Source organism: Schistocerca americana, chromosome 4, assembly GCF_021461395.2.
Source record: "Schistocerca americana isolate TAMUIC-IGC-003095 chromosome 4, iqSchAmer2.1, whole genome shotgun sequence".
In the NCBI taxonomy this organism is placed as follows: Eukaryota; Metazoa; Arthropoda; class Insecta; order Orthoptera; family Acrididae; genus Schistocerca; species Schistocerca americana.
This window is the reverse complement of record NC_060122.1, coordinates 57681947-57700112: the sequence shown is the minus strand read 5'-3', so window position 1 is coordinate 57700112 and position 18166 is coordinate 57681947.

Sequence of the window (18166 nt, the reverse complement as noted above, 5' to 3'; positions counted from 1 at the left end):
ACTTAAGGTTTACGGTATTCCTTGGACCTTCTTATTGACGATGAAACTCAGAAATGGCATCCCAATTTAATACAAAAGGCACAATGCGGACTTAAGTACAAGAGGTCTGACACTCGAACATTTTATGATTTAAACCTCTCCTGTGAGTACAGTTTTAGATTCCGGTGCTTCACTTCAGGTTTACTGTATACCCTGGACCTTCGTATTGACGATGAAACACAGAAATAGCATCCGAATTAAATACTAAAGACACAACGCTGACTTAAGTACAAGAGGACTGACCCTCTATCTTTCTATGATTTGAACCACTCCTGTGAGTTGAGTTTTAGATTCCGATGCTTCACTTCAAGTTTACTCTATACCTTGGACCTTCTTATTGACGATGAAACACATAAATTACATCCGAATGTAATACAAAAAACACAATGCCAACTTAAGTACAAGAGGACTGACAATCTAACTATCTATGATTTAAACGTCTCCTGTGAGTCCAGTTTTAGATCCCGATGCTTCACTTCAGTTTTACTGTATACCTTGGACCATCTTATTGAAGATGAAACACAGAAATTGCATCCGAATTTAATACAAAAGGCACAATGCCGACATAAGTACAAGAGGACTAACTCTCTAACTTTCTGTGATTTAACACTCGCCAGTGAATCCAGTTTCAGATTCCGATGCTTCACTTCAGGTTTGCTGTATACCTTGGACCTTCTTATTGACGATAAAATACAGAAATTACATCCGAATTTAATCCAAAATGCACAATACCGACTTAAGTACAAGAGGAATGACACTCTAACTTTCATTGATTTGAACCTGTCTTGTGACTGGAGTTTTAGATTCCGATGCTTCTCTTCAGGTTTACTCTATACCTTGGACCATTTTATTGACGATGAAACACAGAAATTGTAACCGAATTTAATGCAAAAGGCACAATGCCGACTTAAGTACAAGAGGACTGACACACTAACTTTCTTTGATTTGAACCTCTCCTGTGAGTTGAGTTTTAGATTCCGATGCTTCACTTCAGGTTTACTGTATACCTTATACCTTCTTATTGACGATGAAACACAGATATTTCATCCGAATTTAATACAAAAATCACAATGCCGACTTAAGTACAAGAGGACTGACACTCTACCTTCTATGATTTAAACCTCTCCTGTGACTTCAGTTTTAGATTCCGATGCTTCACTTCAGGTTCACTGTATCCCTTGGACCTTCTTATTGTCGAGAAGCACAAAATTTGCATCCGAATTTAATACAAAAGGCACAATGTCGTCTTAAGTACAAGAGGACTGACACTCTAACTTTCTATGATTTGAACCTCGGCTGTGAGTCCAGTTCTAGATTCCGATGCTTCACTTCAGGTTGACTGTATCCCTTGGACACTCTTATTGACTATGAAACACAGAAATTGCATCCGAATGTAATACAAAAGGCACAATGAAGACTTAAGTACAAGCGGACTGACACTGTAACTATCTATGATTTGAACCTCTCCTGTGAGTCCAGTTTTAGATTTCGATGCTTCACTTCAGGTTTACAGTATTCCTTAGACCTTCTTATTGACGATGAAACACAGAAATTGCATCCGAATTTAATACAAAAGGCACAATGCCGACTCAAGTACAAGAGGACTGTCACTCTAACTTTCTATGATTTGAAAATCTCCTGTGAGTCCAGTTTTAGATTCCGATGCTTCACTTCAGGTTTACTGTATCCCTTGGACCTTCTTATTGATGATGAAACACAGAAATTGCATCCCAATTTTATACAAACGGCACAATGCCCACTTAAGTACAAGATTACTGACGCTCTAACTTTCTGTGATTTGAACCTCTCCTGTGAGTCCAGTTTTAGATTCCGATGCTTCACTTCAGGTTTACTGTATACCTTGGACCTTCTTATTGATGATGAAATACAGAAATTGCATTCGAATTTAATACAAAAGGCACAATGCCGCCGTAAGTACAAGAGGACTGACACTCTAACTTTCTATGATTTGAACCTCTCCTGTGAGTCCAGTTTTAGTTTCCGATGCTTCACTTCTGGTTAACTGTATACCTTGGACCTTCTTATTGACGATGAAACACATAAATTGCATCCGAATTTAGTACAAAAATTCATAATGCCGACTTAAGTACAAGATTACTGACACTCTAATTTTCTATGATTTGAATCACTCCCTTGTGTCCAGTTTTTGATTCCGATGCTTCACTTCAGGTTTACTGTATACCCTGGACCATCTTATTGACGATGAAGCACAAAAATTGCATTCGAATTTAATACAAAAGGCCCAATTCCGACTTAAGTACAAGAGGACTGACACTCTAACTTTCTATGATTTAAACCTCTCCTGTGAGTCCAGTTTCAGATTCCGATGCTTCGCTTCAGGTTTACTGTATACCTTGGACCTTCCTATTCACTATGATACACAGAAATTGCATCCGAATGTAATACAAAAGGCACAATGCCGACTTAAGTACAAGAGGACTGACACTCTAACTTTCTAGGATTTGAATCTCTCCTGTGAGTTGAGTTTTAGATTCCGATGCTTCACTTCAGGTTTACTGTATACCTTGGACCTTCTTATTGACGATGGAACACAGAAATTGCATCCGAATTTAATACAAAAAACACAATGCCTACTTAAGTACAAGAAGACTGACACTCTAACATTCTATGATTTAAACGTCTCCTGTGAGTCCAGTTTATGATCTCGATTCTTCACTTCAGTTTTACTGTATACCTTGGACCATCTTATTGACGATGAAACACAGAAATAGCATCCTAATTTAATACAAAAGGTACAATGCCGACCTAAGTCCAACAGGACTGACTCTCTAACTGTCTATGATTTAAACCTCTCCTGTGAGTCCAGTTTTAGATTACGATGCTTCACTTCAGGTTTACCGTATACCTTTGACCTTCTTATTGACGATGAAACACAGAAATTGCATCCGAATTTAATACTAAACACACAACGTCGACTTAAGTACAAGAGGACTGACCCTCTAACTTTCTATGATTTGAACCACTCCTGTGAGTTGAGTTTTAGATTCCGATGCTACACTTCAAGTTACTCTATACCTAGGACCTTCTTATTGACGATGAAACATATAAATTGCATCCGAATGTAATACAAAAAACACAATGCCAACTTAAGTACAAGAGGACTGACACTCTAACTATCTATGATTGAAACGTCTCCTGTGAGTAGAGTTTTAGATCCCGATGCTTCACTTCAGTTTTACTGTATACCTTGGACCATCTTATTGACGATGAAACACAGAAATTGCATCCGAATTTACTACACAAGGCACAATGCCGACATAAGTACAAGAGGACTGACTCTCTAACTTTCTGTGATTTAAAACTCTCCAGTGAATCCAGTTTAAGATTCCGATGCTTCACTTCAGGTTTGCTGTATACCTTGGACCTTCTTATTGACGATGAAATACAGAAATTACATCCGAATTTAATACAAAATGCACAATACCGACTTAAGTACATGAGGAATGACTCTCTAACTTTCATTGATTTGAACCTCTCTTGTGACTGGAGTTTTAGATTCCGATGCTTCTCTTCAGGTTTACTCTATACCTTGGACCTTCTTATTGACGATGAAACACAGAAATTGAAACCGAATTTAATACAAAAATCACAATGCCGACTTAAGCACAAGAGGACTGACACTCTATCTTTCTTTGATTTGAACCTCTCCTGTGAGTTGAGTTTTAGATTCCGATGCTTCACTTCAGGTTTACTGTATACCTTATAACTTCTTATTGACGATGAAACACAGAAATTTCATCCGAATTTAATACAAAAATCACAATGCCGACTTAAGCACAAGAGGACTGACACTCTACCATTCTATGATTTAAACCTCTCCTGTGAGTTCAGTTTTAGATTCCGATGCTTCACTTCAGGTTCACTGTATCCCTAGGACCTTCTTATTGTCGAGAAGCACAAAAATTGCATCCGAATTTAATACAAAAGGCACAATGTCGTCTTAAGTACAAGAGGACTGCCACTCTAACTTTCTATGATTTAAACCTCTCCTGTGAGTTAAGTTTTAAATTCCGATGCTTCACTTCAGGTTTACTGTATACCTCGGACCGTCTTATTGACGATGAAGCAACGAAATTCCATCCGAATTTAATACAAAAGGCACAATGGCGACTTAAGTGCAAGAGGACTGACACGCTAACTTTCTATGATTTAAACATCTCGTTTGAGTTCAGTTTTAGATTCCGATGCTTCACTTCAGGTTTACTGTATACCTTGGACCTTCTTACTGACGGTGAAACACATAAATTGCATCCGAATTTAATACAAAAGGCACTATGCTGACTTAAGTACAAGAGGGCTGACACTATAACTTTCTATGATTTAAGCCTCTCCTGTGAGTTGAGTTTTAGATTCCAATGTCTTACCTCAGGTTTACTGTATACCTTGGACCTTCTTATTGACGTTGAAACACAGAAATTGCATCCGAATTTAATACAAAAGGCACAATGCTGACGTAAGTACATGAGGACTGACACTCTAACTTTCTGTGATTTGAACCTCTCATGTGGGTTGAGTTTTAGATTCCAATGCTTCACTTCAGGTTTACTGTATAGCTTGGACGTTCTTGTTGACGATGAAACACAGAAATTGCATCCGAATTTAATACAAAAATCACAATGCCGACTTAAGTACAAGATGACCGACACTCTAACTTTCTATGATTTAATCCTCTCCTGTGAGTCCAGTTTTAGATTCCGATGCTTCACCTCAGGTTTACTGTATCCCTTGGACCTCCTTATTGACAATGAAGCACAAAAATTGCATCCTAATTTAATACAAAAGACACAATGTCGTCTTAAGTACAAGAGGACTGACACTCTAACTTTCTATGATTTAAACCACTCCAGTGAGTTCAGTTTTAGATTCCGATGCTTCACTTAAGGTTTACGGTATTCCTTGGACCTTCTTATTGACGATGAAACTCAGAAATGGCATCCCAATTTAATACAAAAGGCACAATGCGGACTTAAGTACAAGAGGTCTGACACTCGAACATTTTATGATTTAAACCTCTCCTGTGAGTACAGTTTTAGATTCCGGTGCTTCACTTCAGGTTTACTGTATACCCTGGACCTTCGTATTGACGATGAAACACAGAAATAGCATCCGAATTAAATACTAAAGACACAACGCTGACTTAAGTACAAGAGGACTGACCCTCTATCTTTCTATGATTTGAACCACTCCTGTGAGTTGAGTTTTAGATTCCGATGCTTCACTTCAAGTTTACTCTATACCTTGGACCTTCTTATTGACGATGAAACACATAAATTACATCCGAATGTAATACAAAAAACACAATGCCAACTTAAGTACAAGAGGACTGACAATCTAACTATCTATGATTTAAACGTCTCCTGTGAGTCCAGTTTTAGATCCCGATGCTTCACTTCAGTTTTACTGTATACCTTGGACCATCTTATTGAAGATGAAACACAGAAATTGCATCCGAATTTAATACAAAAGGCACAATGCCGACATAAGTACAAGAGGACTAACTCTCTAACTTTCTGTGATTTAACACTCGCCAGTGAATCCAGTTTCAGATTCCGATGCTTCACTTCAGGTTTGCTGTATACCTTGGACCTTCTTATTGACGATAAAATACAGAAATTACATCCGAATTTAATCCAAAATGCACAATACCGACTTAAGTACAAGAGGAATGACACTCTAACTTTCATTGATTTGAACCTGTCTTGTGACTGGAGTTTTAGATTCCGATGCTTCTCTTCAGGTTTACTCTATACCTTGGACCATTTTATTGACGATGAAACACAGAAATTGTAACCGAATTTAATGCAAAAGGCACAATGCCGACTTAAGTACAAGAGGACTGACACACTAACTTTCTTTGATTTGAACCTCTCCTGTGAGTTGAGTTTTAGATTCCGATGCTTCACTTCTGGTTTACTGTATACCTTATACCTTCTTATTGACGATGAAACACAGATATTTCATCCGAATTTAATACAAAAATCACAATGCCGACTTAAGTACAAGAGGACTGACACTCTACCTTCTATGATTTAAACCTCTCCTGTGACTTCAGTTTTAGATTCCGATGCTTCACTTCAGGTTCACTGTATCCCTTGGACCTTCTTATTGTCGAGAAGCACAAAATTTGCATCCGAATTTAATACAAAAGGCACAATGTCGTCTTAAGTACAAGAGGACTGACACTCTAACTCTCTATGATTTAAACCTCTCCTGTGAGTTAAGTTTTAAATTCCGATGCTTCACTTCAGGTTTACTGTATACATTGGACCTTCTTATTGACGATGAAACACAGAAATTGCATCCGAATAGAATACAAAAGGCACAATGAGGACTTAAGAACAAGAGGACTGACACCCTAATTTGCTATGATTGAAACCTCTCCTGTGTGTCCAGTCTTAGGTTCCGATGCTTCACTTCAGGTTTACTGTATACCTTGGCCCGTCTTATTGACGATGAAGCAACGAAATTCCATCCGAATTTAATACAAAAGGCACAATGGCGACTTAAGTGAAAGAGGACTGACACTCTAACTTTCTGTGGTTTAAACATCTCGTGTGAGTTCAGTTTTAGATTCTGATGCTTCACTTCAGGTTTACTGTATACCTTGGACCTTCGCACTGACGATGAAACACAGAAATTGCATCCGAATTTAATACAAAAATCACAATGCCGACTTAAGTACAAGATGACCGACACTCTAACTTTCTATGATTTAATCCTCTCCTGTGAGTCCAGTTTTAGATTCCGATGCTTCACCTCAGGATGAAGCACAAAAATTGCATCCGAATTTAATACAAAAGACACAATGTCGTCTTAAGTACAAGTGGACTGACACTCTAACTTTCTATGATATAAACCACTCCAGTGAGTCCAGTTATAGATTCCGATGCTTCACTTCGGTTTACTGTATTCCTTGGACCTTCTTATTGACGATGAAACTCAGAAATGGCACCCCAATTTAATACAAATGGCACAATGCCGACTTAAGTACAAGAGGACTGACACTCTATCTTTCAATGATTTAAACCTCTCATGTGAGTTCAGTTTTAGATTCCGATGATTCACTTCAGGTTTACTGTATACCTTGGACCTTCTTATTGACGATGAAACACAGAAATTGCATCCTAATTTAATACAAAAGGCACAATGCGGACTTAAGTACAAGAGGACTGACACTCTAACATTTTGTGATTTAAACCTCTCCTGTGAGTACAGTTTTAGATTCCGATGCTTCACTTCAGGTTTACTGTATACCCTGGACCTTCGTATTGACGATGAAACACAGAAATTGCATCCGAATTTAATACTAAAGACACAACGCTGGCTTAAGTACAAGAGGACTGACCCTCTACCTTTCTATGATTTGAACCACTCCTGTGAGTTGAGTTTTAGATTCCGATGCTTCACTTCTAGTTTACTCTATACCTTGGACCTTCTTACTGACGATGAAACACATAAATTACATCCGAATGTAATACAAAAAACACAATGCCAACTTAAGTACAAGAGGACAGACAATCTAACTATCTATGATTTAAACGTCTCCAGTGAGTCCAGTTTTAGATCCCGATGCTTCACTTCAGTTTTACTGTATACCTTGGACCATCTTATTGAAGATGAAACACAGAAATTGCATCCGAATTTAATACAAAAGGTACAATGCCGACATAAGTACAAGAGGACTGACTCTCTAAGTTTCTGTGATTTAAAACTCTCCAGTGAATCCAGTTTCAGATTCCGATGCTTCACTTCAGGTTTGCTGTATACCTTGGCCCTTCTTATTGACGATGAAATACAGAAATTACATCCGAATTTAATACAAAATGCACAATACCGACTTAAGTACAAGAGGAATGACACTCTAACTTTCATTGATTTGAACCTCTCTTGTGACTGGAGTTTTAGATTCCGATGCTTCTCTTCAGGTGTACTCTATACCTTGGACCATTTTATTGACGATGAAACACAGAAATTGAAACCGAATTTAATACAAAAGGCACAATGCCGACTTAAGTACAAGAGGACTGACACTCTAACTTCCTTTGATTTGAACCTCTCCTGTGAGTTGAGTTTTAGATTCCGATGCTTCACTTCAGGTTTACTGTATACCTTATACCTTCTTATTGACGATGAAACACAGATATTTCATCCGAATTTAATACAAAAATCACAATGCCGACTTAAGTACAAGAGGACTGACACTCTACCTTTCTATGATTTAAACCTCTCCTGTGAGTTCAGTTTTAGATTCCGATGCTTCACTTCAGGTTCACTGTATCCCATGGACCTTCTTATTGTCGAGAAGCACAAAATTTGCATCCGAATTTAATACAAAAGGCACAATGTCGTCTTAAGTACAAGAGGACTGACACTCTAACTTTCTGTGATTTAAACATCTCGTGTGAGTTCAGTTTTACATTCTGATGCTTCACTTCAGGTTTACTGTATACCTTGGACCTTCTTACTGACGATGAAACACAGAAATTGCATCCCAATTTAATACAAAAGGCACTATGCTGACTTAAGTACAAGAGGGCTGACACTATAACTTTCTATGATTTAAACCTCTCCTGTGAGTTGAGTTTTAGATTCCGATGTCTTACCTCAGGTTTACTGTATACCTTGGACCTTCTTATTGACGTTGAAACACAGAAATTGCATCCGAATTTAATACAAAAGGCACAATGCTGACGTAAGTACATGAGGACTGACACTCTAACTTTCTATGATTTGAAACTCTCCTGTGAGTTGAGTTTTAGATTCCAATGGTTCACTTCAGGTTTACTGTATACCTTGGACCTTCTTATTGATGATGAAATACAGAAATTGCATCCGAATTTAATACAAAAGGCACAATGCCGCCGTAAGTACAAGAGGACTGACACTCTAACTTTCTATGATTTGAACCTCTCCTGTGAGTCCAGTTTTATATTCCAATGCTTCGCTTCAGGTTAACTGTATACCTTGGACCTTCTTATTGACAACGAAACACAGATATTGCATCCGAATTTAGTACAAAAGGCACAATGCCGACTTAAGTACAAGATTACTGACACTCTAACTTTCTAAGATTTGAATCTCTCCTGTGTGTCCAGTTTTTGATTCCGATGCTTCACTTCAGGTTTACTTTATACCCTGGACCATCTTATTGACGTTGAAGCACAGAAATTGCATTCGAATTTAATACAAAAGGCACAATGCCGACTTCAGCACAAGGGGACTGACACTCTAATTTTCTATGATTTAAACCTCTCCTGTGAGTCCAGTTTTAGATTCCGATGCTTCACTTCAGGTTTACTGTATTACTTGGACCATCCTATTGACTATGATACACAGAAATTGCATCCGAATGTAATACAAAAGGCAAAATGCCGACTTAAGTACAAGAGGACTTACACTCTAACTTTCTAGGATTTGAATCTCTCCTGTGAGTTGAGTTTTAGATTCCGATGCTTCAGTTCAGGTTTACTGTATACCTTGGACCTTCTTATTGACGATGAAACACAGAAATTGCATCCGAATTTAATACAAAAAACACAATGCCGACTTAAGTACAAGAAGACTGACACTCTAACATTCTATGATTTAAACGTCTCCTGTGAGTCCAGTTTATGATCTCGATTCTTCACTTCAGTTTTACTGTATACCTTGGACCATTTTATTGACGATGAAACACAGAAATAGCATCCTAATTTAATACAAAAGGCACAATGCCAACCTAAGTGCAAGAGGACTGACTCTCTAACTGTCTATGATTTAAACCTCTCCTGTGAGTCCAGTTTTAGATTACGATGCTTCACTTCAGGTTTACCGTATACCTTGGACCATCTTATTGACGATGAAACACAGAAATTGCATCCGAATTTAATACAAAAGGCACAATGCCAACATAGGTACAAGAGGACTGACTCTCTAACTTTCTGTGATTTAAAACTCTCCAGTGAATCCAGTTTCAGATTCCGATGCTTCACTTCAGGTTTGCTGTATACCTTGGACCTTCTTATTGACGATGAAATACAGAAATTACATCCAAAAATACAAAATGCACAATACCGACTTAAGTACATGAGGAATGACACTCTTTCATTGATTTGAACCTCTCTTGTGATTGGAGTTTTAGATTCCGATGCTTCTCTTCAGGTTTACTGTATACCTTATACCTTCTTATTGACGATGAAACACAGAAATTTCATCCGAAATTAATACAAAAATTACAATGCCGACTTAAGAACAAAAGGACTGACACTCTACCTTTCTATGATTTAAACCTCACCTGTGAGTTCCGTTTTAGATTCCGATGCTTCACTTCAGGTTCACTGTATCCCTTGGACCTTCTTATTGTCGAGAAGCACAAAAATTGCATCCGAATTTAATACAAAAGGCACAATGTCGTCTTAAGTACAAGAGGACTGACACTCTAACTTTCTATGATTTAAACCTCTCCTGTGAGTTAAGTTTTAAATTCCGATGCTTCACTTCAGGTTTACTGTATACATTGGACCTTCTTATTGAAGATGAAACACAGAAATTGCATCCGAATAGAGTACAAAAGGCACAATGAGGACTTAAGAACAAGAGGACTGACACCCTAATTTGCTATGATTTAAACCTCTCCTGTGAGACCAGTTTTAGGTTCCGATGCTTCACTTCAGGTTTACTGTATACCTTGGACCGTCTTATTGACGATGAAGCAACGAAATTCCATCCGAATTTAATACAAGAGGCACAATGGCGACTTAAGTGCAAGAGGACTGACACTCTAACTTTCTGTGATTTAAACATCTCGTGTGAGTTCAGTTTTAGATTCCGATGCTTCACTTCAGGTTTACTGTATACCTTGGACCTTCGTACTGACGATGAAACACAGAAATTGCATCCGAATTTAATACAAAAGGCACAATGCTGACGTAAGTACATGAGGACTGACACTCTAACTTCCTATGATTTGAACCTCTCCTGTGAGTTGACTTTTGGATTCCAATGCTTCACTTCAGGTTTACTGTATACCTTGGACGTTCTTGTTGATGATGAAACACAGAAATTGCATCCGAATTTAATACAAAAATCACAATGCCGACTTAAGTACAATATGACCGACACTCAAACTTTCTATGATTTAATCCTCTCCTGTGAGTCCAGTTTTAGATTCCGATGCTTCACCTCACGTTTACTGTATCCCTTGGACCTTCTTATTGACGATGAAGCACAAAAATTGCATCCGAATTTAATACAAAAGACACAATGTCGTCTTAAGTACAAGAGGACTGACACTCTAACTTTCTATGATTTAAACCACTCCAGTGAGTCCAGTTTTAGATTCCGATGCTTCACTTCAGGTTTACTGTATTCCTTGGACCTTCTTATTGACGATGAAACTCAGAAATGGCATCCCAATTTAATACAAATGGCACAATGCCAACTTAAGTAGAAGAGGACTGACACTCTATCTTTCAATGATTTAAACTTCTTGTGTGAGTTCAGTTTTAGATTCCGATGCTTAACTTCAGGATTACTCTATACCTTGGACCTTCTTATTGACGATGAAACACATAAATTACATCCGAATGTAATACAGAAAACACAATGCCAACTTAAGTACAAGAGGACTGACACTCTAACTATCTATGATTGAAACGTCTCCTGTGAGTCCAGTTTTTGATCCCGATGCTTCACTTCAGTTTTACTGTATGCCTTGGACCATCTTATTGAAGATGAAACACAGAAATTGCCTCCGAATTTAATACAAAAGGCACAATGCCGACATAAGTACAAGAGGACTGACTCTCTAACTTTCTGTGATTTAAAACTCTCCAGTGAATCCAGTTTCAGATTCCGATGCTTCACTTCAGGTTTGCTGTATACCTTGGAGCTTCTTGTTGACGATGAAATACAGAAATTACATCCGAATTTAATACAAAATGCACAATACCGACTTAAGTACAAGAGGAATGACACTCTAACTTTCATTGATTTGAACCTCTCTTGTGACTGGAGTTTTAGATTCCGAAGCTTCTCTTCAGGTTTACTCTATACATTGGACCATTTTATTGACGATGCAACACAGAAAATGAAACCGAATTTAATACAAAAGGCACAATGCCGACTTAAGTACAAGAGGACTGCCACTCTAACTTTCTTTGATTTGAACCTCTCCTGTGAGTTGAGCTTTAGATTCCGATGCTTCACTTCAGCATTACAATATACCTTATACCTTCGTATTGACAACGAAACACAGATATTGCATCCGAATTTGGTACAAAAAGCACAATGCCGACTTAAGTACAAGAGGACTGACACTCTAACTTTCTATGATTTGAACCTCTCCTGTGAGTCCAGTTTTAGATTGTGATGCTTCACTTCAGGTTTACTGTATCCCTTGGACCTTCTTATTGACGATGAAACAAAGAAATTTAATCCGAATTTAATACAAAAGGCACAATGCCGTCGTAAGAACAAGAGGACTGTAACTCTAAATTTCTATGATTTGAACCTATGCTGTGAGTCCAGTTTTAGATTATGATGCTTCACTTCGGGTTTACTGTATCCCTTGGATATTCTTATTGACGATGAAACACAGAAATTGCATTCGAATTTAATACAAAAGGCACAATGCCGACTTAAGTACAAGAGGACTGACACTCACACTTTCTATGATTTGAACCTCTTCTGTGAGTCCAGTTTTAGATTCCTATGCTTCACTTCAGGTTTACTGTATCCCTTGTCCCTTCTTTTTGACGATGAAACACAGAAATTGCATCCGAATTTAATACAAAAGGCACAATGGCGACTTAAGTACAAGAGGACTGACACTCTAACTTCCTACGATTTGAACCTCTCCTGTGAGTCCAGTTTTAGATTCCGATGCTTCACATAAGGTTTACTGTATCCCTTGGACCCTCGTATTGACGATGAAACACAGAAATTGCATCCGAATTTAATACAAAAAGCACAATGCCGACTTAACTATAAGTGGACTGACATTCTAACTTTCTATGATTTGAACGTCTCCTGTGATTCCAGTTTTAGATTCCGATGCTTCACCTCAGGTTTACTGTATCCCTTGGACCTTCTTATTGACGATGAAGCACAAAAATTGCATCCGAATTTAATACAAAAGGCACAATGCCGACTTAAGTACAAGAGGGATGCCACTCTAACTTTCTATGATTTGAACCTCTCCTGTGAGCCCAGCTTTAGATTCCGATGCTTCACCTCGTGTTTACTGTATCCCTTGGACCTTCCTATTGACGATGAACCACAGAAATTGCATCCGAATTTAATACAAAAGGCACAATGCCGACTTAAGTACAGGAGGACTGACACTCTAACTTTCCATGATTTGAACCTCTCCTGTGAGTCCAGTTTTAGATTATGATGCTTCACTTCAGGTTTACTGTATCCCTTGGACCTTCTTATTGACGATGAAACACAGAAATTGCATACGAATTTAATACAAAAGGCACAATGCCGACTTAAGTACAAGAGGACTGACATTCATTCTACGATTTGAACCTCTTCTGTGAGTCCAGTTTTAGATTCCTATGCTTCACTTCAGGTTTACTGTATCCCTTGAACCTTCTTTTTGACGATGAAACACAGAAATTGCCTCCGAATTTAATACAAAAGGCAAAATGCCGACTTAAGTACAAGAGGACTGACACTCTAACTTTCTATGATTTGAACCTCTCCTGTGAGTCCAGTTTTAGATTCCGATGCTTCACCTCAAGTTTACTGTATCCCTTGGGCCTTCTTATTGACAATGAAGCACAGAAATTGCATCCGAATTTAATACAAAAGGCACAATGCCGACTTAAGTACAAGAGGATTGACACTCTCTAACTTTCTATGATTAGAACCTCTCCTTTGAGTCCAGTTTTAGATTCCGATGCTTTACTTCAGGTTTACTTTATCCCTTGGACCTTCTTATTGACGATGAAACACAGAAATTGCATCCAAATTTAATACAAAATGCACAATGCCGGCTTAAGTACAAGAGTACTGACACTCTAACTTTCTATGATTTGAACCTCTACTGTGAGTCCAGTTTTAGATTATGATGCTTCACTTCAGGGTTACTGTATCCCTTGGACCTTCTTATTGACGATGAAACACAGAAATTTCATCCGAATTTAATACAAAAAGCACAATGCCGACTTAAGTACAAGAGGACTGACACTATAACTTCCTATGATTTGAACCTCTCCTGTGAGTCCAGTTTTAGATTCCGATGCTTCACATAGGGTTTACTGTATCCCTTGGACCCTCTTATTGACGATGAAACACAGAAATTGCATCCGAATTTAATACAAAAAGCACAATGCCGACTTAACTACAAGAGGACTGACATTCTAATTTTCTATGATTTGAACGTCTCCTGTGATTCCAGATTTAGATTCCGATGCTTCACTCCAGGTTTACTGTATCCCTTGGACCTTCTTATTGACGATGAAACAAAGAAATTTCATCCGAATTCAATACAAAAGGCACAATGCCGACTTAAGTACAAGACGACTGCCACTCTAACTTTCTATGATTTGAACCTCTCCTGTGAGTCCAGTTTTAGATTCCGATGCTTCACCTCAAGTTTACTGTATCCCTTGGACCTTCTTATTGACAATGAAGCACAGAAATTGCATCCGAATTTAATACAAAAGGCACAATGCCGACTTAAGTACAAGAGGACTGACACTCTCTAACTTTCAATGAATAGAACCTCTCCTTTGAGTCCAGTTTTAGATTCCAATGCTTTACTTCAGGTTTACTTTATCCGTTGGACCTCCTTACTGACGATGAAACACAGAAATTGCATCCAAATTTAATACAAAATGCAGAATGCCAGCTTAAGTACAAGAGGACTGACACTCTAACTTTCTATGATTTGAACCTCTACTGTGAGTCCAGTTTTAGATTATGATGCTTCACTTCAGGTTTACTGTATACCCTGGACCTATGTACTGACGATGAAACACAGAAATTGCATCCGAATTTAATACTAAAGACACAACGCTGACTTAAGTACAAGAGGACTGACCCTCTATCTTTCTATGATTTGAACCACTCCTGTGAGTTGAGTTTTAGATTCCGATGCTTCACTTCAAGTTTACTCTATACCTTGGACCTTCTTATTGACGATGAAACACATAAATTACATCCGAATGTAATACAAAAAACACAATGCCAACTTAAGTACAAGAGGACTGACACTCTAACTATCTATGATTTAAACGTCTCCTGTGAGTCCAGTTTTAGATCCCGATGCTTCACTTCAGTTTTACTGTATACCTTGGACCATCTTATTGAAGATGAAACACAGAAATTGCATCCGACTTTAATACAAAAGGGACAATGCCGACTTAAGTACAAGAGGACTGACTCTCTAACTTTCTGTGATTTAAAACTCTCCAGTGAATCCAGTTTCAGATTCCGATGCTTCACTTCAGGTTTGCTGTATACCTTGGACCTTCTTATTGACGATGAAATACAGAAATTACATCCGAATTTAATACAAAATGCACAATACCGACTTAAGTACAAGAGGACTGACACTCTAACTTTCATTGATTTGAACCTCTCTTGTGACTGGAGTTTTAGATTCCGATGCTTCTCTTCAGGTTTACTCTATACCTTGGACCATTTTATTGACGATGAAACACAGAAATTGAAACCGAATTTAATACAAAAGGCACAATGCCGACTTAAGTACAAGAGGACTGACACTCTAACTTTCTTTGATTTGAACCTCTCCTGTGAGTTGAGTTTTAGATTCCGATGCTTCACTTCAGGTTTACTGTATACCTTATACCTTCTTATTGACGATGAAACACAGATATTTCATCCGAATTTAATACAAAAATAACAATGCCGACTTAAGTACAAGAGGACTGACACTCTACCTTTCTACGATTTAAACCTCTCCTGTGTGCTCAGTTTTAGATTCCGATGCTTCACTTCAGGTTCACTGTATCCCTTGGACCTTATTATTGTCGAGAAGCACAAAATTTGCATCCGAATTTAATACAAAAGGCACAATGTCGTCTTAAGTACAAGAGGACTGACACTCTAACTCTCTATGATTTAAACCTCTCCTGTGAGTTAAGTTTTAAATTCCGATGCTTCACTTCAGGTTCACTGTATACATTGGACCCTCTTGTTGAAGATGAAACACAGAAGTTGCATCCGAATAGAATACAAAAGGCACAATGAGGACTTAAGAACAAGAGGACTGACACCCTAATTTGCTATGATTTAAACCTCTCCTGTGAGTCCAGTTTTAGGTTCCGATGCTTCACTTCAGGTTTACTGTATACCTTGGCCCGTCTTATTGACGATGAAGCAACGAAATTCCATCCGAATTTAATACAAAAGGCACAATGGCGACTTAAGTGCAAGAGGACTGACACTCTAACTTTCTGTGATTTAAACATCTCGTGTGAGTTCAGTTTTAGATTCTGATGCTTCACTTCAGGTTTACTGTATACCTTTGACCTTCTTACTGACGATGAAACACAGAAATTGCATCCCAATTTAATACAAAAGGCACTATGCTGACTTAAGTACAAGAGGGCTGACACTATAACCTTCTATGATTTAAACCTCTCCTGTGAGTTGAGTTTTAGATTCCGATGTCTTACCTCAGGTTTACTGTATACCTTGGACCTTCTTATTGACGTTGAAACACAGAAATTGCATCCGAATTTAATACAAAAGGCACAATGCTGACGTAAGTACATGAGGACTGACACTCTAACTTTCTATGATTTGAACCTCTCCTGTGAGTTGAGTTTTAGATTCCAATGCTTCACTTCAGGTTTACTGTATACCTTGGACCTTCTTATTGATGATGAAATACAGAAATTGCATGCGAATTTAATACAAAAGGCACAATGCCGCCGTAAGTACAAGAGGACTGACACTCTAACTTTCTATGATTTGAACCTCTCCTGTGAGTCCAGTTTTATATTCCGATGCTTCACTTCAGGTTAACTGTATACCTTGGACCTTCTTATTGACAATGAAACACAGATATTGCATCCGAATTTAGTACAAAAGGCACAATGCCGACTTAAGTGCAAGATTACTGACACTCTAATTTTCTATGATTTGAATCTCTCCTGTGTGTCCAGTTTTTGATTCCGATGCTTCACTTCAGGTTTACTGTATACCCTGGACCATCTTATTGACGATGAAGCACAGAAATTGCATTCGAATTAAGTAAAAAAGGCACAATGCCGACTTAAGTACAAGGGGACTGACACTCTAATTTTCTATGATTTAAACCTCTCCTGTGAGTCCAGTTTTAGATTCCGATGCTTCACTTCAGGTTTACTGTATTACTTGGACCTTCCTATTGACTATGATACACAGAAATTGCATCCGAATGTAATACAAAAGGCACAATGCCGACTTAAGTACAAGAGGACTGACACTCTAACTTTCTAGGATTTGAATCTCTCCTGTGAGTTGAGTTTTAGATTCCGATGCTTCACTTCAGGTTTACTGTATACCTTGGACCTTCCTATTGACGATGAAACACAGAAATTGCATCCGAATTTAATACAAAAAACACAATGCCGACTTAAGTACAAGAAGACTGACACTCTAACATTCTATGATTTAAACGTCTCCTGTGAGTCCAGTTTATGATCTCGATTCTACACTTCAGTTTTACTGTATACCTTGGACCATCTTATTGACGATGAAACAAAGAAATAGCATCCCAATTTAATACATAAGGCACAATGCCGACCTAAGTGCAAGAGGACTGACTCTCTAACTGTCCATGATTTTAACCTCTCCTGTGAGTCCAGTTTTAGATTACGATGCTTCACTTCAGGTTTGCTGTATACCTTGGACCTTCTTATTGACGATGAAATACAGAAATTACATCCGAATTTAATACAAAATGCACAATACCGACTTAAGTACAAGAGGAATGACACTCTAACTTTCATTGATTTGAACCTCTCTTGTGACTGGAGTTTTAGATTCCGATGCTTCTCTTCAGGTTTACTCGATACCTTGGACCATTTTATTGACGATGAAACACAGAAATTGAAACCGAATTTAATACAAAAGGCACAATGCC